Source organism: Protopterus annectens, chromosome 10.part0, assembly GCF_019279795.1.
Source record: "Protopterus annectens isolate FY-2018-M chromosome 10.part0, PAN1.0, whole genome shotgun sequence".
Lineage (NCBI taxonomy): Eukaryota > Metazoa > Chordata > Ceratodontiformes > Protopteridae > Protopterus > Protopterus annectens.
In genome coordinates this window covers 1083048001-1083071223 of record NC_056744.1, presented here as the reverse complement: position 1 = coordinate 1083071223, position 23223 = coordinate 1083048001, and the positions used below count along the sequence as shown (strand labels likewise).

The following is a 23223-nucleotide window of genomic DNA, read 5'->3' as shown; positions in this document are numbered from 1 at the left end:
ACACCCAGCTTGCAGTCATCTGCAGATGTGGCCAGCCGTAGCCCGCTAGATTTGGCATGCACCTTCGAGAAGTATATCCCAAACAGCAGAGTCTCCAAGACTGATCCCTAGGGTACACTGCTTGTTACGGGTCTACTACTTGAGGTGATGTCCCCTATTTTTGACTAGGTGGGTTCTGTCAGTGAGCCAGTTTGTTTTCCATCTGGTAACATGTGGATTGATGCCTAGTTGAGAGAGTTTATCTAGTATACCTGAGTGGGGAATAGTATCAAAGGCTTTGGCCAGGTCAAGGTAGGCGGTGTGCACAGTCTTCCCCTCATCTGTGGCCTTGGTGACTGTCTCATAGAATTCGGCCAAATTTATCAGGTATGACCTCCCCTTGACCAAACCAAACTGTATGGAATCAAGTGTCTGGAAGTTGCCAATGTTCTTGTTAATGATGTCAATGATAATCTGCTCCAAGGCCTTGCAGCTCAGGCTAATTAGGCTGATGGGTCTATAATTTCCTGGATCTGTGGATGCTCCACCTTTGTGCAAAGGGATGACAGTGGCTGTTTTCCACTCGGCTAGGAAGAAGACAGTTTTCAGGCTTTGGCTGAATATGGTGCTGCAAGTTCCTGCCTGAGTTCATGTAGAGTGCAACCTGGGATGTTATCTGGTCCAATGGAGGTTGTATTTTTACGTTTGAGAAGTTAGTGATGACTAAAGATTAGGGGAGGGGGGCAGGTACTGGGGATGTTGTGTATTACTGATGGGAGGGGGGCAGAGAAGTGAAGTCACTGAACCTATCTGCCAGCAAGTTTGGCTATATCTACAGCAATTGTTTGTGGTGTCCTTGACCACCAGTTCTGAGCAGATCCGTGTGTTTCCATTGAGATTGCGGAGATATGCGAAGAAGTCTTTATGGCTGTCTTTAGTAGATGTGACCAGTTTGGAGGATTTCATTAGTGCTCTTATTTGCTTGTTCAGGCTAAGGAGAGATTGCTTCCAGTTAAGCACATGTTCCTCCTTGGTCCTGGACAGCAATTTTTTCCTTTTATTATAGAGTTTATTTATTGTAGCTGTCCACCAGACAGGTTTACTCCTTCCTTGAGGAAGAGGATTTCGTCCTGTCTGGTATTTCTGATTCCACACAGCTAAATAAATGGCTCGTATAGTACTTTGGTGTAGGTTTGGACATATGTGCCAGTTGCTATGGAGGGGAAGGAGATTGTGAAGTTGTTTATACCTTCCCTCAGGAGGTTGTAATCAGCTTTGGAGACTTTTTTTGTTTGACCCTAGCTAGGGGAGTTGGGGGAGATGATAACTTCCAAAGTGACCTCCTTTGTGGTCAGATGCTGCAGTGGTTACTCTAGTTGGTTAATACTAATTCCAAGATATTCTTACCTCTTGTGGGGGTGTCAGCCAACTGGTCCAAGGCATTTGCATTGACGATATCAAGGAATCTCTGGGCATTTGTGTTTTGGCATGAGTATTTCTTCCAATCTGTGGTTGGATAGTTAGTCGCCCAGGATCAGGGTAAAGGGTTGAATGTTGATAGATTCCTAGAGATCCAGTTAGGTTGAGTGGGCAAAGTTAGATGCCTATAGCTAGCTATGATTTGAATCGGGGTCTTCTTTCTTAACTACACCTGGAGTGCTTCCTGTGCATCATACTGTTTGCCCACCCTAGAAGTGTGCATGTCTTTTATATATATTGCAACTCCACCTCCTTTTGTTTTGCTGCCCATGGTTTGGGGTCTGAATGTATGATGGGATGAGTAACCTGTTATGGCTGGGGTGCTCTCCGCCGCTTTGAACCAGGTTTCTGTGACTGCACAAATGTCAGCTTCTTCCATGGTTAAGAATGCTTGCATTGAGTGCAGTTTCATGTTTAGACTACTAACGTTTAGAAACATAACTTTTAATTTACGTTTTGATGAAATTTTCATGTTGGTAGTTTTGACCTCATAGCATTGCCTAAAAAGGCAGTATGGGGGAAGCAAGATCCTTTGCCAGGATCCTGAAGCCCAAGGGAGACGCATGCAGGCCATCTCTGACAAAACATTGTAGTTTGTCAGTTATGTCATCCCAGGCTGTCAGTTACTGGATCCCATTGGAATGACACCAGAAACTAATCCAGTTGTTAAAGTCAAACTTTTTCTGTTTGTATTGAGGCATCATTCTGGGTGATGGTAGAATGGTGCTTAAGGATAGGAACATACCTGCCTGGGGCACATGTTCAGTAAGCTCGGTCATGTCTCTCTTCATATAGTCCAGGGAGGTACGTCTCAGGTCATTCACTCCAACATGGACTATGACAGAGTCATAACAGTACTTGTTGAGGGACTTGAGTGCATTGGTGATATGGTGGATTCTGGCACCCAACAAACAACCAACTGTGACTTTCTGCTTATCCAGCCTGGTGAGAGGCACATTTGTGTGTCTCACAATGGAGTCTCCTAAGGCTAATATGTTGGGTTTATGTTTAGGCCTTAGTGCCTGTGAGACATAGGTGTGTTGGACTATATGTGGTGTGGTGGGCAGTGGAGTTCACATACGTTTATGCCTCTGAGGTCTCTGTTTGGGTATGCTTTTGTTTAGGACCTCCGCGTATGTGGGGGTGTATTGTGTAGGTGTGGTGTTTGTGTTGCCAGCCTTCTTGGTGCCAGATATACTGGTTTGTGGAGGTGGGGGGGGGGCAATGACACTAGGTGCTTGATGTAATTGCATCTCTCACAAATTGTATTCTTGGTGGTAGTAGTAGATGGTTGCCCGTTTGCATGAGGCAGTTGCTACACTGTTGCAGTATGCCCATATCAACCAGACTGGCAGGACGAGTCTGTGTGTGTGTGTGTATGTATATATATATATATATATATATATATATATATATATATATATATATATGTGTGTGTGTGTATAGATAGATAGATATCTATCTATATACATTTAGTTTTTTTCTTTACTTGCACGCGCACACACACACACACACACACTGTTTCATTTTTTTTTTTTGTTCTGTTTTGTTTTTTAAAGAGTTAAAATTTATTTGGTGTAATGAAGTCTCACTCAAGTGGAGCGTTTCTCCCCGGGCCTCCGCTGAAAACAGGCTCTGTGGAACCTAGTCGGACATTCCCGGTCAACAAATGTTAAATAAAAAAAAAAAAAAAAAAAAAAAAGTGGCAAAGTTGATGATAGCTAAAAACTCATGGAAACTACATTTAACAGAACAGTTGTGTGCTCATCTATACCATGTTTTTGTGTTTATGCAGTTGCTGAGTTGTGAAATATGCATATATCTACAAAGGAATTGATACCTGAAATACATACCCATGGCTGGAGATAGTCAGTACTGGAAGGAAAAACACTGAAATAATAAGGGGACTCTGCCCATTCCTGTTATACTGTTATGTCCCCTCTGATGTGAAGGGACAAGGTCTACTTTATTTCAACAAGCGTCATGCTGCAGTCCACTGATGAGGTGGTCTGAAAAAATGTTTGTTTCAGGTCAAGCTACTGAAAGCTGCCTGAATAGGTTCCGTTTACCACATTAAATGTGTGCTAATAACTCTGGCATGCTCATTCTTGTGGATATTTTTTTCTGGCCCTGTGTCATCAAACGTAAAAATGTGCATGTCATACTTTGAAGGTGAGTTTTGCATCAAAAGTGTAAGCTTCTCTCGCTCGAGCTCTCTCTCCCTCACTCTGCCCCCCCACCCACCTTTTTTCTCTTTCTCCTCCACTCTCGCTGTCCTCCACTCCCCCACCACTCTTTCTGCCCCCCCAATCTTTCTCTGTTTCTCTCTGCTCTTTTTCTCTCTCTTGTTTTTTTTTCTCGCTCTCATCCCCCCTCGTTTTCTCTCTCTTGCTCCCTAACTCCGCCCCCCACCTCTGTGCTCACACTTTTTTCTCATCCTGCCTCACTCTTTCTCAGTCTTCCTCTTTCACTCTGTCTCCCCCTTTATTTTCTCTCCCCCATTTTCTGTTTTATGCTCCCTCACTCTGTCTCCACCCACTCTCTGCCCCCCACATTTTTCTTCTTCACCCTCCCCATTTTCTCTCTTGTCACTTCATTTTTTCTCTCTCCTTCATCCCCCCATTTTCTCTTTTTTGCTCCCTCACTCTTTCTCAGTCTCCCCCATTCTCTCTGCCCCCATGTTTCTCCCTTCAACTTTTTCTGTCTCCTCCCCCACCCTTTCTCTCTCTCCTGTCCCCACTCTGTCTCCATCTCTCCTCCCCTCACTATTTCCCTGTGTCTGAAGGTTCTTTCAAATCTGTTCTCCTTGGCTCCGAGCACCTCTAAGTGGGTTATGGGTTTAAAGCGACATATTGTAGTCTCGGGATCCCCTGCTCCAGACAAACTCCTCCTTGGATCCCAATGCTTCGTATCCGGTGGTTAGGAGCCTTACACCAACCTTCCAGGTGGAATCAGTATCCCCAGCTCTTCCCTCAAAGGTCCTTCAAACTCCATCCAATCAAGGCATGCTTCCTTGGCATCTTCCAGGTTTTCCCGAAGCTTTACAAGTACCGATATGGACAAGGTGATGTGGAAGTTCCTCAGGGCACAGTAGCAGATGAGGGTTTTGCCATCTCCATCCCATCATGGATCCGCGAGTACTCCTCCTCCTACCTTGCATACTCCTTTTCCCATCCGACTTCTGGTTTCGGAATCCCAGGAACCTGGGTACCTGAGAGAGTCTATGGGGGATCTGAGAAAGCTTCCTTCCTCTGCTCCGACTATATCCCTGACCAGCCCTGCTCTGTTTATCAGTTCAGAGCAGGTCCTGGATCCAGGACATCAGCACTGGCTCTAGGGGTTTGCCTTTGGCTCCGACCTTGTCAGTTTAGTCTCTTCCTTTTGGGGCTTCAGCCATCGAAGTCTGTGGTCAGGTTCTGTCGGGAGGCCTCATGTCCGTGAGTAACTGTACTCTTTCCTCTCCGGTGATGTCGACTCTAAGGGAGAAGGAGTGGGTCTCCCTGTGTACATTGGCCTTCCAGGTTGCAGAAAGGGCTTTCTCTACAATTAGTGTTGTCCCCTCACACCCAGGTTCTGCCCCATCCTTCATTGGATCTGAGCACTGAGCCCATCACTCCTGTCTTTGGTCAGCCTTGTCCCAAGGAGCCTCCAGACTACTTTCCCCAGGGAGTCCCCCCTTCTTCCGATACCTGCCCAGAACACCCCAAGGAGGAGGTCCCTCAAAAGAAAGTGTAAAAGGAGGCACATAGACTCCCCTATGGAGTCTCTCATGGAGGACACAATTTTGATGAGGGAGAAGGATCTCCCTTATCACCACCTGACTGTCTCTTTGGAGACATCCTGGAACTCCATAGGCAGAAAATGACTGGTCCTCCCAACCTCCTGTTTCTGAGGATTCTGTGATGTTCGTGTTTCACTGTTGCAGTCATTACATTTGGGTAATCTGCTGGCAGGTTGCCCTCAGTCGGCCTGATTAACAAAGTCTTGGGGTCCTGCGTCGCTTGATGTCCCTTCTTCCATGACGTCAGGTCGTCAGGGGTATAAAACATGCAGCTGACGCCATTACATCAGTCTTTCTTGCCGTGCGGTGCCCGAAGCAGAAGCAGTTTGCAAGTGCCGGTCATCAGTCTCCTGAAATTTTCTTTTTCGAGTTTCAGAACCGAAGTCTTCAACTAAAAAGCTAAGTACCCCGTTGGGGAAACTTTTTCTTGCTCCTTACCGATGTCTGTAAAAGTTAATTGCATTACTTGTGGGAAGCAAATACCTCATAAGGATTTTCATTTGTACTGTATTCCTTGCCTAGTCCCTGACCACGACGTGCCTTGCTGTCAGTTTTGTGCTAAATTTAATCAACGCACTATTATATTATATTTTTGCTCACAATTTAATTATCCAGAAATGTCATCTGTTAGCAATCAGACTACCGGAATACCTAAAAAACGCAAAGAAAGAGACAGGTCGTCGAGGTCCAAAACTGACGACGCTTCTCATAAGCCAGTCGCTAGTGTGCCGGTACTCAGTGAGGTGCTTTCGCAGCCCCTGATACCCGCTACTTCTGATTCACAGGCCTCTACTGAGACCCATTCGGTATGTCGATAGATGCTTCAATTATGGAACCCGCGGATGTCTCTACCTTAGATGGGTCCGGAGCCGCTGTGCAGGCACCGGCTTCTGAGGGTGTTTTCAGGCCTACAGATTTGTATATAAGACAGACACCATCTTCAAAACTTAAGGCCAAAATCTATGTCTAAAAAACCGACGCCTGGGACACGTGCAGGCCCCTATTACTGAAAAACAGATGATCAAAATGGCTGAAGATTTAATTACTCTGATCAGGGGTAGCCAACCCCCCCCTTCTAGGAGGCCTAGGCAAGACATTGATTATGAATCTTCTGAACAGGATTCTATTTCCTCTGACTCTTCTAATGAACAGGATTTGTCTATACAAACTTATGAGGACTCTGATGCAGTAGATTCCATTCCTTCTGCTTCTCCCTCTGAGGAGTTTTCTTTTGGGGAAACTTTACGTACTTTAAGTGAACATTTCCACTGGGAAAGTCGGGATTTCTCTGAATCTAAAAAGAGACTTAGGGATTTTCTTCTTCTTCCTCAGCATAGGCCTTTGGCTATACCTCCTGTTCTAGACATTGTTGATGATGTTTTTTCAGAATCTATTATGGCTCCTGATTCTCTGCCTCCGGCTCCTTGCAAGCTAGACAGATACTACAGGGTTCCTGACTCTCACAAATTCCTTTTCAAAAATCCTTTTGCAGATCCTGAGACCATTTCTCAGGGTCCCAAGAGCCTTAAGGTCTCCACTGCTAAAAATCCTACCCCTTCTGATAGAGATTCCAGGGCGCTGGATAGATGGGGTAAGAAGGTTTCCACTTCTGCAACCTTGGCAATCTAGGCTTTAAACTGTCAATTTCATATGCTTAAATATCAGCAGCATATTATGGGACTGCTTAAATAGAAACTGATCATTTCTGATTGTGTGGAAAATAAATATTTACAGGATTTATTGCATTCAGCTGTACAAGTTGGAAAACATACTTTGCAATGTGGTTTTGATTCTTTGGAGGCCTCTTGCAGGGCTGCTGTAACTGGGTCCGTGCTAAGAAGGCATGCTTGGCTCAAAGAGCAAACTTTGCCATATGATGTTAAAGCGAAATTGTTGGATGCTTTTTACAACAGGGACCGTCTCTTTGGTAATAAGGCTGAAGAAGTTTTAAAAAAGATGGAAGATAAAGCTAAATCTATGCAAACTTTGAAAGATTTCTTACAAGTGCAACCTCCAAGATTTAGTAGGCACTAGCCTACTAAGAACTGGTCTTTTCCAGTTCCTTCGAGAGCCACTCAAGTCAAACCCAGACATTCCAAAGGCTCCAGGTTTCAGTCACAAGGGACTTTTAGAACAAAACAATTGGGTGCCTCCTCCTCCAAATCTGGAAACAACAAGGCACCTTCCTATAGTAAGCAGTATCAATGACTTCCCTTTACACTTACCAAGCACTTACCTTTCGGCCACCCCTTTGGGGGGAAAACTGTCACTTTATGCAAAAAAAAACTGGCAACTTATAACCCAAGACAATTGGGTTTTAAATATAGTATCCCAGGGATACAGATTTCATTTCCACACTTTGCCAGTCCCAAACGGATGGCCAGACCTGCCCCCAAATCAGTGGGCAGAGGCCCAGAAACAAGTACTGTCCCTCATGAACATGGGGACTATTCAACCGGTACCAGAAGCGGAAAAGGGACAAGGTTTCTATTCAGGACTTTTCCTGGTACCCAGAAAAGACAAATTATGGCGTCCAATTCTGGACTTAACTACTCTAAACACATTTCTGGACATTCCAAAATTCAAGATGCTGACTCTTCAACAGTTACTTCCTATGCTAGGCAAAGATGCCTGGTTGTTAACTCTAGACTTAAAAGAGGCTTACCTGCATGTCCCAATCAGGGAATCTTGCAGAAGATACCTCCGCTTCAAAGCAGGCTACTTGCATTACCAGTTCTCTGCAATGCCCTTTGGCTTATCTACTGCACCCAGGGTCTTCACAAAGTGTCTGGCTCCATTAATTGCTTTTTGCCGACAAAGAAATATTCAAATATATCCATGTCTGGACGATTGTCTAATACAGGCAGAAAACAGGGACATTTTTCTAAAACATCTGCCATTTGTAAAAAGGGCTATAAATTGTCTAGAGTACACTATAAACGAAAATAAATCACAACTGGTACCCTCTCAATTACATTCCCGGGTGCAAGCTTGAATACAACTGCCCAGATGGCTTACCTTACGCCAGAAAAGCAAATTCATTTGGCAACTTACTTCAAATAGGTGGCCAAAAAATCCTGCTATCTGCAAGACAAATTCTTCAAGCCTTTGGGTTCATGGCTTCCTGCATTTTTCTAATTCCATATGCAAGACTGCATATGAGGAAACTTCAGTGGTACTTTAAAAGTTTATGGTGTCAACATTGTCACAGCCTGGAAACAATGATTCCTATCCTACCTTGCCTGCAACTAGAGTTCCTATGGTGGGCAGAGGCCTGCCACCAAAACAAGGGACTGCCATTCACTCCACCCCCTGCCACCCAAACTCTAACTACAGATGCATCAGACTATGCTTGGAGGGCTCATCTGGCAGGGAAGTGCATTAAGGGCAAATGGAGCCCAAATCAAATGCACCTTCATATCAATCAAAAAGAGATGCTAGCTGTACAGAATGCACTGACAGCCTTCAAGGACTACCTGCATCCAGGACAATTAATGATAGACAGACAACACCACAGTTATGTGGTACATAAACAAGCAAGGGGGTACACACTCCTACCCCCTTTGCACACTAGCCATGGCATTGTGGAACACTGCCTTGACCTATCAAATACAGCTACAAGCTCAATTCTTGCCAGGAAAGCTGAATACTCTGGCAGACTAACTAAGCAGAAATCTCGTGGACCCACACGAATGGAAACTGGAACCATGGATTTTCAACATGTTGACACGCAAATGGGAGAGTCCAGACATAGATCTTTTTGCCTCACCCCAGAACTATCAGTTGGACAAATTCTGCACAACAATTAATCACAAAAAAACCTGGAAAGTGGATGCTCTATCAGTCTATGCACCCCCCCCCCGCCTCTGAAGTTCTACTAAAAGTCAAACAGGACAAACCAAAAATGATTTTGATTGCTCCAGAATGGCCTCGCCAACGCTGGTACCCACTCCTGTGCAATGTATCATGACTTCCACCGTGGCACCTGCCTCAGACTCCTTACCTACTGTCTCAGCAGAGCAACCAAATTTTGCCCATTCGGCTCCAAACTTTGAATCTTGCAGCATGGCTAATTACCTAAATTCACCCTTAGCATCCCTCAGCAAACCTGTGATGGATGTCATTTTGGAGGCAAGAATGTCATTTTGGAGGCAAGAAGGCCTTGTACTAGAAAATCTTATGCTGACAAATGGAAAAGATTTTGTGCCTAGAATCAATCATAAGGGATAAGCACAGCAGTGCCCAATATTCCTCAGATTTTACAATACTTAACTGAGATGCTTCACAAGGACCTGTGCTTTCCTTCCATAAAAATCCATGCCTCAGCCATTTCAGCTCATTACAACACAGAGCCTCCCCTCTTCTCTCATCCTCTGCTAAAGCAGTATCTCAGAGGGGCCAAAAACTTAAGACCACCCAAGAGAGCTCCAACCCCTGCATGGGACCTCAAGTTTTGTATTGGAAAAGCTCACTCTCCCTCCTTTCGAGCCAGCTGCTACTGCAGACTTAAAATTTCTCTCCTGGAAAACCGCTTTCCATTTAGCAGTCACTTCAGCTAGAAGGGTTTCTGAATTACAGGCTCTTATGGCAGTGGAGCCTTTCATCATTTTTCATGCGGACAGGGTTTCTCTCAGAACCAATCCATCCTTCATGCCTAAGGTGGTATCCAGTGTGGCTCTTAATCAGACCATTCATTTGCCAACTTTCTTTCCCAATCCACAGAACAAGGGAGAGCAGATTTTGCATTCATTGGATGTGCACAGACAACTTAGATTTTACTTACAGGACAAAATCTCAAAGAAAATCTGAACAACTGCTGGTGGCATTTGCTGCAGGGGCAGAGGGAAAGGCTATTTCAAAGCAAACCATTTCCAAATGGTTAAGCCATTGTATTCGTTTCTGCTATATGCACCATGGAAAAACTATCCCCCAGTGGATCAGATCCCATTCCACCAGGGCTGCATCTACTTCTACAGCCTTTCTCAGAGGTGTTCCTACCAGGGACATTCTAGAAGCTGCTGCCTGGTGCTCAGTTCATACGTTCTCCAAACATTACCATTTACCACTTTTCTCTAAATCCATAGCTGGCTTTGCCACTGCTGTCCTGCAGGGCCTTATAGCTGGTCCTAATGCTGTATAATTCCCTCCATCCAACCATAGCTTTGGGAATCTACTCAAATGTAATGACTGCAACATTGAAATACGAAGAACATAGTACAGTTGTGTACACTTACCATAAATGTAGATGTTAGAGTGTATTCACTGCTGCAGTCCTGGTTACCCTCCCTCCAGCCCCCTATTTTTTCTTTGGCTATAACTCTACTTTTTCACTATGCTTAAAAGCCCTTTTGGTGTATTTGCTTTCGGGATTGGATGTATTTTTGTGTTTTTAATTTTATTTGCTCCCCATTTGGGGGGTACCTGACATCTGGGGCAAGAAAAACTGATGTAATGGCGTCAGCTGCATGTTTTATACCCTTGACGACCTGACGTCATGGAAGGAGGGACATTAACTGATGCAGGACCCAAGACTTTGTTGATCAGGCTGACTGAGGGCAACCTGCCAGCAGATTACCCAAATGTAATGACTGCAACAGTGAATACACTCTAACATCTACATTTATGGTAAGTGTACACAACTGTACGTTTTACCCAAGACACAGCCATCCAGCTTTGAAAAGTTCAGACTTCCTTCCACAATTCCACTCTGATTGCTGATTGGACAACCCTGAGGAGGGAAGATCAACAGTGTGAATGGAAAATCTTCAGTAGTTTATTGCAGCTTTGTGGAAAAACAACTAAATAGGCTACATAAGAGTAGTGGGATCTTCAGCTCTTTCTGGCATATAAGCCCTCCTTAGGGGTACTAACACACAGAAAATTCAGTATATTGTTTACATTTTTTATGTAGGAAGTTTTACCTTTATATACTTTAGCAGTTCCAGTCCTTTAAGAAACTCAGTATTGGAAGTTTTCTATTAGGGACTACTATTCATAGCTTTGTCAATCTTAAGGGCTTATTTTGGGGGGAAATGTACTGCTTATGTAAATTTGTGTTTAAAGTTCCGATGGGGGAAGTTGTTTATTTGTGGCAGGGAATCCTGAGTAAAGTAGTGCTTGTTTTCATGCTTCTTGTCTGCCATTATTTTCTGTCAGACTGATATTAACCCATTTTTTCTATCTTACCCTTTAAAATCTGCAACATTTGGTCCAAGACCACCAATTGTTGGAGAGCCCACATTCTGCCTCAGTAGTCATATTGGGATTAGTGCTTCTGTTTCTGTCCTGGTGAGAGAAGGAGCATTGGGCATTATTTTCTGGATTATGCTGATCACCAGAAAGCCTGATAGCTGCTTCATATGTGCCAGCTTGGAATTTCTGCTTGTTTGTTTGCTTCCTGACTGTTTCTGATTGGGCAATGAGTGTCTGTGTGGGACCTTCCTGATTGGTCTGGTTGTTATTCAAGGTATCTACCAGGAAATGACTGCAGTAAACCTAGAGACCCCTGCATCATCTGAGATAAGACTGTTGATCAAAGAGCCTGTGGCTTGCTTCATATCCTGGGATTGGTGTTACCGTTTTGGTTCTGGTAGGAGAAGAAGCAATGGGTTATTGTATGCATTGAAGCGTGAAGCTGCAGTGAGACCAGCACTATTAGTAGCCATGTAGTAGCCATTTAGGTGGATCTGCACTGTTTATTCTTGGCAAAGCTAATTCTTTTCAGTAAGTACTGCTTGATTAGCTGTTACTTAACCTAACCTCAGAATATCTCCATAAATATTTCATCCATAAATCGAGTCTTCTTTAGAGGTTTCCTCTCAAGTGTTTGGCAGTGCCCTGTTTAGATGCAGGCACCTTGAGTTAACATTTTTTCTTGTAAATGCACCCTTGAAATTTCACCAGTACCTATCTGCACACACAGGGCAACTAGTTTGCAATGCCATTCTTTTCCCATAGAGTTGCAAACCAGATACTCCTGATATTAGACAGTTACAGTGAGAATATAAGGTGATCAGTAAAAAAGGGCCTTTTGCCACAGACATGGAACATTCCCACTATCTCCTTTACCAAGTTTGTGGATATGGGCATCCAGAGGCAATGTAGAAAGTGCTGCATGTTTACTGACAAAATGCCAACTCTCTCTAACTGATAAGGTATGCAAAAGATGTATTTACGCAGTGTCACTTACAGGCAAAGTTCTCGTATAAAAATACTCCTAATGTCAGGTTTTCAGTAGTACACACACAATACAAAGCAGACACACAGATCCACATATTCTGAAGCACTTAAACCTGCCTTTCGTAGCCTTCCTGAACCACAATGCCTTGTAGACAAAGTACATATAACAAATGCACTCTTTCAAAACAGCACCCACCTCAACACACACAACCACATCTCTTGGAGCCTCTACTTATAAGCCCAAAAGAGAAGCCACCATACAATCCAACATTCTGGTCATTGGAGACTTCATTGTGAGACACCGTGACTTTCTCCTTATGAAGCCTGATGAAAAGGATATCATGGTCAGTTGTTTAAAGGGCCAGGATCCGCCACCTAACACATACACTCTGGTCATTGGACCACAAGTCACAAGTACTGACATGACTCATAGTCCATGTGAGGATGTTGTCTTCTCACTTTTGTCAGGTGAAACACTGCAGAAAACCGTTCTGCTGCCTGTTTTGTCTTTGTTTGGAGCTTGACATATTCATTTGTCCCCAGTGTGCTTGCTTTATCAGTGTAGGATTATGCATGTGATGAAATCCTTAGAAAAGTACCTCACCCAAAAATCATACCAGTGTAAGCTTGCCAGGTGCATCTGGCAATTCTTTTTCTGATTCCTCTATTAAGAAAAATGTGCATGATGCAATTTATTTAGGAGCGTGACCAGCTCATAGTTGGAGAGCCTTGTCCCCTCAGTTCAAGGGTATTGGTGTTAGTAAGATAGTTTTGTAGCCCCATTGTCTACTACCTTGATGGCCAAGGCTTCTAGCTTGATCTGTTAGAAGGCTGCTATGCCTTCAGCTCCTCACGCATCCTCACAGGCCAGAATAGCAATGGTTTGTAGGTTCCAGACTTGGCTGTACAGACCTTGGGTTCTGAGATGCACAGTATTATCTCTGAAAGGGAGAGTGAGATCTTCCAGCGCTTGTCCAGGGTAAGATCAAAGGAGACTGCATCCTGAAGCTTAAGCCAGACTGCATGCCCAAACACAGACCAAAAAGAATGAAACTGAAGTAATTGTTGATCATTTTGTCCCAGCTCAGCTGACTTGTTTTAGCATCTCACCAACCTGGCCTCTATGCAGGATCTTTCCAAGTTGGATCATAGTTTCATAGAATTTATAAAATTTGGTCAGCCAATCTTTAGCAAAGCTGTTTCAGAGATGCCATTTGTAAAAAGAAAAAGGAGTCCCAAGGAGACTCGCATACCTCAAATCCAAAGCTGGAGGAGATGCACCTATGTTAACCAGATGACACCAGCCTCTTGTATCTAATCTTATAGTGAGGGCACCCTATCCCTCTGCCTTTCCACATGAGTATATTTCATTTGGAGTCACTGTAGTGTGAGAGCGCTTCAATTAGGTGATCAAGGAGATCTCTGAGAACCAAATGAAGTGCAGGCAGTTTCTGGGCCTACCAGAACCAAGGCCTCTGGCCATACCTCACATATTAGTTTTGAATGATGCCAGCAGAGCTAGCTGGAATTTAGTAAAGAATTGTATGTCATTTGTGTATCAAACAGATTTGTACAGATGCTTGTTTTTAAAAATATATTTGAAAAAGCTGTTTGTGTTAAAATGTATCAACAGTGTGTCCTTGTAACTGAATTAAATGCATATGTTTTAACAGAGGATACTGGAAGGGAAGAGGTTAATCGCAATCCAGCTGCAGCAAACTTTGAAAAATAGTTGAAATTAAATTAGGCCATAAAGATCGTTTCTTACAGTTCTGTTTGCAGTCCGAGACAAAATGTCTGGGAAACCAAGTATTAGGAATCCTTCTTTATTGTCTCTAGCAGGGAGCTAATTGCTATTCTGGGAGGGTAGAGGTTTGAAATTTTTATGACTTCCAGGAGCTGCAGCAGATCTGAGCAAAACGCTATCTGTGTGTATAACAACACATAGTTGCTAAAATCTTGGCAGCTTCTAGCATTGGTGATATTGTGCAGTACAGAGTCAGGTGACCAGATGTGATGTCATTCTGCAAGTTGTCCCAGAAATATTTGGATATTGTATTGAGATGTCTCTCAGTCAAACTGAGCAGTCTGTTCTTGGAACCAGACAAAGGAGGAAGACCACTCACCCACTTCATCTTGCCTTGCGCTAGTAAGTGACCAGGAATAGTACTCTCTAGATTAGTCTGGAAAATATAGTAAGAATAGTAAGGCATTGTTTTTCTGTAACTGTGTGAATCTTTCCAGCTGTGTTATTTTTAATATTTTCTGTGATTGAAACTCTGGTGTTCACTATAAATAGATATTTAGCATTTTCATGTTATTTTATTATTCATTATTAAATATATTTAAACTTCTCAATGTGGCTGGTCCTTTTAGAAAAATATTTAAGTTTCGAGAGTATTTGCATGTATTTATTTGGTGATAACTTTGGCCAGTCCTGAAAGCCTTGCTGTTTGGTCAACATTACCATTTGTATTAATATTAATTTCACTCAATATAATTGGGTACCCTTTTAAGAGCCTTATAGTATAATTGGGTACCCTTTTAAGAGCCTTATAGTAACTGAATGGTGGCAGTGAATCTACCTTATATTCTGGGCAAAGTTGGTAGAGCGGGTAATGTGTACTTGCCTTTCTCAAGTGTGTATCTGCATCTGGAAATACTGAGTGCATCCATTTTTGTGTTCCAAGTGCACGTCCCTCTCCAGTATCAATGGTGAGGATTCAGGCTCCTTGATTACTGGCCCAGAGTGGGAATGTCATGGTCTGTATAAAGACAGACCTGATTTATAAGGCCCGTGGCTCCGACAAACACCTATACAAAAAAAATTGTTCATCCAGCAGTGGTGTTCATGGATCCCAGAAAGGGATCCAGTTTGACAATCGCTAAGAATCTGATTCCAAATGACAGGCAGTATACATCCTTTGACAAAGGGGGGGGGGATACTGCCAGCATAGCTAGCTGGAGTTCTGTAAATAATTATGTCATTTGTGAATGTCAGCATGATTTATGTAAGATGCTTGTGTTAAAGCTGTATTAGAACTGCATGTCATGTGTTGTGTGTTAAAAAGGTATTTTATAAAGTGCTTGTGCTTAAAATGTAGCCACAGTGTGCCCTGCTGGAAGAGAACAGAAATGTACATGCACTATTGTAGCTGTTTTAAATGTATATATTGTAACAGTGGAAACTGGAATGCAGGAGGTTAACTTCAGAAAATAGCTAAAGTTAAATTACTTTATGGCTATGCAAATAATAGATGGTATCTTTGAGTTTTCGATGAGCTAGAGACAGAATCTGTGCTGAAAAAGTTTCTGTATTGTCCTTAGGGTGAAATAATTACTAGTCTTGAAATGTGAAGGAATGTAATTGTTTTATGACTTCCAGCATCTGCCAAAGATCTAAGATGTATGCATTTTTACAGGTAGATGCTAAATACTGCTAGCTTCTAGCAGTGGGGGGTTTCACCTGGGGTAGAGTCAGATGACAAGAAATGTCATTCTGCAAGCTATCGCAGCAGTAATACTTGAAATATTAATTTGAAAAGTCTTTGAGAGACACAGCATTCTGTATTGGACCTGACAAGAAACATTCACCACGACATCTGCCTTGCTCTAATAAGTTATTTCTAGGGAATAGTAACACTCTTGGATACAGTCAGGGGTATAGTGAAGCTTAGTTTAGATATTTTCCTTTATTTGAAACTGTTCTTGAGTGTTTTAAATATTTCCTGTGATTTTGAACTCTTTGAACTCACTGTGAATATATACTGAATATTTTTGTTCTATTATTATTAAATATATTTAAACCTTTTATTGTGGCTGATCTGTCTAGAAATATTGTTTTTTTTCCAACAAACATCTTTATTAAATTTTTGCTCATGACATAGGCAGTCTTACATTTATACAAATACAAAACAAACATGGAACCACTTTAGTTGCAACCAGTGTACATCACAGACACCTTTGAAACAACTGTAGTTGCAAACATTATACATCACTTATCTAGCCAGTCATTGTCAATTAAGCATTATATGGCTCATTCATATCATAACTCTTAAACCTCATTCCTGCTCTGCATATATTGTTCCCACAGTTTTAATTCCCATTTTTCCTATGTAGTTTGCCTCCTCCCTTATCTAAAGATCCAAATTCCAGTTGTTTTCTCTCTGTTACTATGTTCACTACTTCTAGTAAAGTTGGTCTAGACTTTGATTTCCATTTTCTAATAATTGCATTTTTGGTAGCCACCATAATTAGAGTCAACAAGGCTTTACTATGTTTAGGTAATTCCGACTCTGTATCATAACTCAAAAAAATCTTCTCCCAAGTCAATCCAATCTGCTCACCCAGCATCTCCAACAGAGCAGTCTGCAGGGAATCCCTAAAGTCTGCCAGCTCATTACACTCACAAAAAAAAATATGTTCACAGCCATCTCTCTCTCTTGCCCATCACACCTCCAACACTTGCTATCTACCAGAGGAAAAATTCCTTGGAGTCTACTTTGGGTATAAAAATAAAGATCCTAAATCTTCTAGACTTTGCTGGATATTTGGGAGTAGAGATATTTAAGTTTTGAGAGTACTTGCATATTTATTTGGTGAAGCTGTGTGGGCCACTCCTAATAGCCTTGCTCTTGGTTAAACTACCATTTGTATTACTATTAATATTACACGGTAAAATTTGACACAGTTTGTTAAGGGCCTTAAAGTAGCTGATAAGGGTTCTGGTGGCAGTGAAAACTACCTTCTAGTCTGGGCAGAAGGGGGCACAGCTAGTAAACCTGTGCCAGCCTTTCCCAGGTGTGTGTGTGTGTACATCAGCTATTTGGGCAGGGACATGAAGCACTGTTTGGACAGAGTGAGTGTTGGAGGACTTTGCTTCGAACACTGGCTAAGGACTCAACTCTATAGCTGTGCCAGTGAGGAGTCTTATTGGGGATCTGGAAAAAGAGGGAGAAACCAGCCCTGGACTGACTGTGGTCTGTGTGTGCTCGTTAGCGAAATTGCGCTTGATGCAGAGAGCTGCATCTGGAAATACTTCAGTGGTGTGGACACTGAACTCCTGTAGCCTGTAAACAGTGGTCACTAAAGAAGGTGCTTGTACTCTCAAGCAGCCACACGGTAGACATTCAGAGTTTCATACCACAATAGTTTTATTTATTTTTTGTTAGCTTAGTCAGGGAGAGAAGGCAAGGATGTCGGCAGAGGAGTATGGCAAGCTGACAAGGAGCCAGTTGGCTGAGATGTGCCGAGCCAAAGGACAGGGGCATGCCAACCTGACTAAAGGAGAAATGACTGCAGCTTTAACCACAGCTGCATCACAGACCAGCAAGCAGGAGGACAGCCAGACAAGCCTTGGGGGATGTACATTTCTCAGAAAATGAATAGTTTAACCTTTCCACAGAGGACTTAAAAATCTGTCTGGAGTTAGAGACTTGAACTGGAGGCCCAACATTTGGATCTAGAGTCAGCAGATAGACTGAGACATCTGGAGGCTGAAGAAAATGAGAGGCAGAGGCAACATGAAAAGGAAATGGTGACTTTGCCATTGTCATGGAGGTAACTGGGAATGGAGTAACCGAAACCCAGACGCAATGAAGGTCAGAAAATTTCTTCCACAATTTACAGAAGGTGATAATTTGATACCCTTTCAAACCTGTGAATAAAACTATGTAAACAGTACAATGTTGACCTAAGGGCTCTGGATACGGTTACTGACCCCCTTTCTCCATGGTAAAGCTGCAACTGCTGTTTCTAAATTGTCTGATGCGGATTGGATTACTTTAGTTATAATACAGTTAAAATTGTTAGAGTGTTTTTAGTTAACACTTGAAGCTTATAGAAAAAAATTTGTGAACATAGGCGCAAGGCAGATGAAACTGTGTGATTATGTTGCTGAGTTAAGCACTTATTTTCATAGGTGGGTGTCAAGTCACCACTTTTTAACAGCTGGCAGACCTTTTGGTGATGGAACAAGCCCTTAGCTCTTTGCTTAAGGACATGAGAATCTGATTGGCAGAGAATGTAATAACACAGATGAGCTGGGAAAAAAGGGAAACCTATACCTAACAAGCAGGGCATCACTGCACAGGAAAGGGATATCCAGTGCTGTACGTGGGTCTAAGGGAAACCATGGTGGGCACCTAATCCACCCCAACAGAGTCCACCAGTAACGGGGGAAGCCACTAGTTCAGGTACATGGCCAGGATCAAGGATTAAATATTTTAAATGTAGCTAGTGAGACCATGTTAGCATGTAGATGTCCACGGAGGCAAGGTGGGGAATAAAAGGTGGGAGAGCCAGTAAGTTGGAATGACGGAATGGCAGTGGTAAGTTGTCTGGAGACAACAAGGGTACCAACTACTACCGGCGGTGATATCCTAACTTAGTAGATAGGAAACGGGTCACTGCTAAGAGAGAGAGAGATGCCTCTGACCTAAACATTGTGAAGCCTGCAATGATTAAAGAGGAGCACTACTTGCCTGGGCAGTCCACTCCAGTCAGAGCTTTATGAGGAACACCATTCCAAATACCTTTAGCTAGGGTTCACCTTGACTGGGAAGGTGGAAAAGGAAGCAAGCAAGTAGGTATGTTTAAGGATATCCCCGCAGATGTCCTGATGGGGAAGGATTTTGATGATGCAGTACCTTGTGTGCATGCAGTTGCATGCAGTCAGGCTTGGAGATGAGCATGTGGGTCTGGTAGGCTGGAGGGACCCAGACAGACCGCAGACTTGAAGCCAGGACTGATGAGGTGGCTACTTCAGGGAGGAAGCTACCCTGTAGCATTGAGACTGAAAATGAGCCACAGCTGCTTGTGGGTACTGATATTCCCTTGGACAGAGTGACTGCAAGGGCAGAGGTGAGTAGTAGTATCTAAACTGACAGTGAGGCACTGCTGTCAGAGGATACCAGTCTTCCTGTGGAAGGAGAGCTGGGAAGGGTTACAAAGAGAGAGTTGAGACCGGCTCCGCTCTCAGACCCTACATTACAAGGCTTGAGGGAATTAGCCAGGAAAACTCCTGATTTTCAAGGAAAGGGGGAATGTGTATTCTGGGGAAAAAGGGCTACTGTATAGAGTGTACCCATGAAGGAGGGCTAGAGGGCGAGAATACAGCAGTTGGCAATGCCCACAGCCTACCGTCTGGCACTTCTAGCCATAGCTCTTGATATTTCATTTGCAGGTCATATGGGCATAAAGCATACCAAGAGACGTATTATGCAGAACCTTTATTGGCCTGGGATTTCCAGGGATGTAACAGGGTACTGCAGGACCTGTGAGCAGTGCTAAAAGGTAGGCAAGGCAGGAAACAAGGTTGAAGCTCCTTTGCTGCATTTGCCTGTGATTGAGGAGCCGTTTGAGGGTAGCTATGAATATTGTGGGCCTCCAAGTACCCCAAGTTCCACTGGAAAGTATATTTCCTAGTGGTAGTAGATTATGCTGCCAGATACCCTGAGGTGGTGGCTCTTTCCTCCATTGAGACAAGAAAAGGTGGCAAATACTTTGTTACAGATTTTCAGCAGGGTAGGTTTCCCAAAAGAAATACTGACAGAAGTGCCAGTTTCATGTCAGACCTGTTGGCTTGTCTGTGGAAGCACTGTGGAGTGAAGCACCTATAGACTACCCCTACCATCCCCAGACTTATGGTTTGGTGGAGAGGTTAAACTCTACATTAAAGACCAAGCTATGGGCATTTGCAGACCAGTTTAAGAGGGAGTCGGACAAATATTTGCCCCATCTGTTTGCTTACAGAGCGGTGTCCCAGGAATCCACAGGTTTTTCACCCTTTGAGTTGCTCTATGGGCACAGGGTGGTGGGAGCTCTAAATTTGATTTATGATGAGTGGGAGGGTGAGTGTGAATCCCACAAGGATTCTGTTGTGGCCTATGTCCTAAACCTCAGGACAAGGCTCGGGGAACTCAAGGGCATAGCCCAGGAGAACCTGACAGAAGCGCAACTGCAGAAAAAGGTCTGGTATGGCATGAATGCCCAGGCTAGAGCATATGCTGCGGGGCAGTAGGTTATGGTTCTCATTCCTGTCAGACACAGCAAGCTGCAGGCAGCTTGGGAGGGACCCTTCAAAGTGGTAAGAAAGGTTAGTGATGTTAACTGCATATAAGAACTGCTAGGCAGGGGCACAAGCTGTACCCTGTTAACATGATGAAACTTTAGCATGATAGGGAGGCCGTGGTGCTAAGCATTTGCAGTAGGAGGTAGTAGGAGTCTTGAGTGGGATCAGTGGCTACAGGGTGCCAGCCATCAAAATCCCAAGTTACTGTGGTGGAGCTTAGGGTTGCAGGCATATGATATGACAGTGCAGCACCGCATTGGGGTCAACAATGCCAATGCAGATGTGCTGTCAAGACAGGGAATGGTGAATTTAATTTCTCTTCCGTACACCTTTGAGCAGTCCCATAGTGTGCGGTGGCCAATTCCAGGTATTACCAATAGTCCACATCAGCAAAGCTCACAGACCCTACCCTGTCTGGAGTTACCTGCAGTCAGTTCCCTTCGTGGGTGCCTCCCTTCATTTTGTGAATCAATAAAGTATGTCCTGCTACTTTCAGTAGTAACTGTTGCTCTTCTTTTGGCCATCTCTTGCATGTCTTCAGGCCACCACTGCTCTCTTCTACCCTGCCCCTCCACTCTCCTACTTCTATCTATCTCTTCTCTTAAAGCTGTTAAGTCTGCTGTAACCTACTCAGCCCCCTCCCTGTTTTCTTTCTCCTAGTCTATACTGTTCCTCCTGCACTTCTCTATTTTACTGTAAACCCCTTGTTCCTGCACTCTGACCTGTTAACTACTTTCCAAAGGATTCACATACACTATTTCTCTGTGAGCTGCTTTACCCCCCTCTGACTCTCCAGCTCCCATCTCTGCAGTACTTAATTGCTTTACTGATTGCTTTTTCTTTGATTTCTCAGTGATTTATCAGTGAGCCTAGCCCTGCTCAGGCTCACTTCGCTCCCCTACCCCCATTCCCACCCACCCCCACTTCAATTGCTTTTATCCTATCCATTCCCTCCCTTTCCTGTCTTATCAGCTATACATAACCCATTTCCTGCCTGAAACCACCCACAATTAAACTTAATCACTTACTACGTCATCCAGTCCTCCACTATTTATTCCCTTAACTTCTCCTCACTCACTGCACAGTACAACTCCTGCTCTTCACCATCCCTCCTCGTATACTTCTCTCTATTCTAACCTCCTATCACACTAAACTTTCTCAAGCCTATATATGCTCACCTACCTCTTGTATCCCTGAAACTCCACCTAATACTTATTCCTTAACTATTTCCCCATCTCCCTTCAACCTCTCCACTACCTGTCTTCATACATTTACCGTACTACACATCTATCCTATCTCCTCTACATCCAAAACTAAATTTTACAACAAACTCCCACCACTAAAACTACTTGCATTTTTTATTAGCAATATACTCCTCTCTGGTGACATCCACCCTAACCCAGGCCCCTCTCCCCTCCCCATAGCCACAAAACCCACAAGCCTTCCTCATCCTTCCCCCTATACTTATAATTCAAACTATCCTCATCCCCCCCAATCGACTTATTTTTCCTACAAACACCTATCTATGTAGTCACTAAATATTTAAAGTATTACTAACAAAATCACTGAACTTCACATCTAGTTAGCCCAGAACTCCCCCCGCATTCTTACTTTAACTGAAACTTGGCTAAAACCACATATCACAAATAGCGAAATACTCCCAGCTGGCTATATTATTTACTGCAGTGATAGATTTCCCATAAAAGGAGGTGGCATCGACATCCTCTACTCTGGCCTAAATCTCTCACCAGTCACCATCCCTACCCCCAATTTCCACCCAGCTGAACTAATCATCCTAAATTGCCACCTTAACTCTCACAAGAAATTTGTCATTGCTTCCATATATATCCCCCCTGGAAATAATATCCCAACAGTAGAAAATATCCTATCCTGTTTTTCTCACAACATACCCTATGAAACTCTCATCCTTAGAGATGTCAACATTAATTTGACCAGTCTTACACTTGAATGACTCCACAATTTAGTATCAGCTTACATGGATTTCATCAGCTGATAACATCTCCACCTGCCTGCACAAAACCCCTTAGGTACCTGCTCCACTATTGACTGGATTCTCACAAACTCCCCCAACCAATACCATAGTCCAGCTACCCTACCAGACTCCTTAAGTGACCATCTCCCTAACTCCATTCTAAGACACTTTACCCAACTACCCAAATAACACCTTTACAGAGACCATTGTAAACTCTCTAACTTTAACATGTCCCAGTTCAGCTCCCTAATGTCTAGTGTTGATGGGTCCATCCTCAAGAAAATCTGTCGATGATACAGTGAGTAAATTTAATAGCATTTTCTTGGGCACACTGAATTCCCTTGCCCCCTCCAGGAGAATTAGAATAAAATCTAATTATGCCCCCTGACTTTCTAAAGATATCAGATCTCTTATGCATAAAAGAGACTGCTTGGAAAGCCTGGGTCAAAACAAAAGAACTACCCCTGCTATAAAACTACAGAAAACTACGGAATCTGGCCTAGAAACAAATCAACAAAGATAAAAAATCCTACTATAACACTCCCCAAATCAGTAGCAATCCAACCCTCATAATTTCTGGTCCACTCTAAACAAAATTGTTCGCCCAAACAAATACTACCTTCCTCAGTCAACACTTCACCGACACCATTCAAAAACGCACACGCTCCGGCTCCAACACAGCTGCTCCCCTACCTCTTCCAACCCACTCAGCAAAAAACTTTTTTTTTCTTTTCAGCCTGT

At 43.3% G+C, this 23223-nt stretch overlaps 1 protein-coding gene across 1 annotated transcript in view; it reads left to right on the top strand.

The window, feature by feature from the left end:
- STIL (STIL centriolar assembly protein) overlaps positions 1–23223 on the top strand; it is a 1728658-nt gene that overhangs the window by 506852 nt on the left and 1198583 nt on the right. The window lies entirely within an intron of this gene.